A 1955-nucleotide genomic window follows, 5' to 3' on the forward strand; every position below is an offset into this window, starting at 1 on the left:
CATTACAATTGCCTAGTCACAAATGTTAGAGGAAAATACTTTGGGCTGATGTGCACCCATCATTTCCAGGGTCTGGACACATGGAAAGGAAACACTCACAATACTGCAGTGCCTCATAAGAGAAGCAGGCACAGTGTCAGACAGGTGGAAAACAGATGAATAATATTTTAGGGCCTACACTCAGAGGCAGCCGTCTATACACATGATATTTTGGGATGATTTATCAATTCTTGTAGGACTCTGTTACACAAACCAGTTGGAGATGGAGGGTCTCTAGAGACTGATATAATAGTACATGTTTGAGTACCAGTGAGGATATGGTACTAGAAACTAGGAATGCTTGTATTTAATATGTAAGACTCTTAAGAGATCCAGAAATGGTTGTGAATGAAATTTGCCCTACTAATACTCTTGGTACTCTGCATCAATATTTGTTTTCTCTCCGAGTGTATTCAGTTTACAATCTTATTCAGTTTAAGCAAGGCTTTAATGACCCATGTTCTTTTACAGATAGTTTAACTGATATCATAATAACATTTCAATATCTTCATCACATCCTTAAGATGTCAGGATGCAATTCCACCCACTTCCTTCCTTCCACTTTTGCTCTGGTGGGCATCCCTGCCCTAGAGGTGCTGCACTGATGGATCACTATTCCATTCTGTACTGTTAGTCGTGAATGTGGAGGAGAGCCTTTATTTTCCCATGTTCTACTTCCTGTGCATCCTATCTCTGGTGGATCTTGTCCTGTCAAGCTCCACACAACCTCAGATGCTGACTATCTTTTGGTTCAATGCAAGGGAGATTGATTTTACTGCATGCCTACCGCAGATGTTCCTCATCCACTGCTTCACAGGCATGGAGTCCTCTGTACCCCTACCAATGTCCTTCGATAGATATGTGGTCATATGTAACCCCCTAAGGTATGCATCCATCCTCACCACTACTCTGATCACCAAACTTGTTGCATTTGTGATTGTCATTAATCCTCTGACCTTGGTGACACCTTTTGTATTCCTTATCCTGTGGCTGCATTTTGGATAGGGTAATATTATCTCCTACACATATTCCAAACACACAGGGATTGCAAAACTTGCCTGTGTAGATATTCGGATCAACATTGCTTATGGCTTGTTTGTGACTTCTTTCATGGTGTGGGATTTGATATTAATCAGGGTCTCCTATTCCAAGATCCAGAAGGCTGTCCTACATCTTCCCAAAGGAGTTCGGTTGAAGGCCTTCAGCACCTGCATTTTACACTTTTGTGTCATCCTTGTTGTATGCACACCAGCCTTCTTCTCTTTCTTGACGCACAGATTTGGCCATGGCATTGCTCCACATGTCCACATTTTCCTATCCAACCTCTACATTCTGTTGCCACCCATGTTAAATCCCATAATTTATGGAGTAAGAGCAAAGCAAATCTGGGAAAGCGTGCTGAAGGTTTTTAATTCACATTGACACTGTGATGGAAGTGGAATGATGAGACTCAGAACCACATTGTTTAAATGAATGAACAATACATTTAGCCTCTTCTTAACCACGCAAGTTCTTCAACTGCAGACATTCCACAAAAAGAATCTCAGATGATGATTAACATGTAGTCACCTATAACATTCAGAGGACAGGATTCGGACCACAAGATGTGATCAATTTACTTAAATCTTACTAATGAGCTCACTTTACAGTTACCCTCCTATCCCATATCCTGCATCACATTTCAAATTTCCTTGCTCCAGAAACCATTGTCACTGCTATTCTGGGACCTTCTTGCATGTTTTCCTTTTATTCTAAGCTTCTCTGTATTTTTGTGCTTTTATGTATTTGTTTTCCTTTACATGTATTGGAACCTTGACTGCATTTCATGCCTGAAATCTTGGAAGTTTGCATGTCATACAAAACTAGTGCCCGTAAAAGAGGTGTAATTGATCCCAAAGAAGTACACATTTAGACAT

The 1955-nt window shown here is 40.5% G+C and overlaps 1 pseudogene; it reads left to right on the top strand.

Moving 5' to 3' along the window:
• Positions 1–563: 563 nt before the first annotated feature.
• LOC138249037 (olfactory receptor 52E4-like) lies at positions 564–1461 on the top strand (annotated as a pseudogene).
• Positions 1462–1955: the final 494 nt, after the last annotated feature.

This window comes from Pleurodeles waltl, chromosome 8, assembly GCF_031143425.1.
Source record: "Pleurodeles waltl isolate 20211129_DDA chromosome 8, aPleWal1.hap1.20221129, whole genome shotgun sequence".
NCBI lineage: Eukaryota > Metazoa > Chordata > Amphibia > Caudata > Salamandridae > Pleurodeles > Pleurodeles waltl.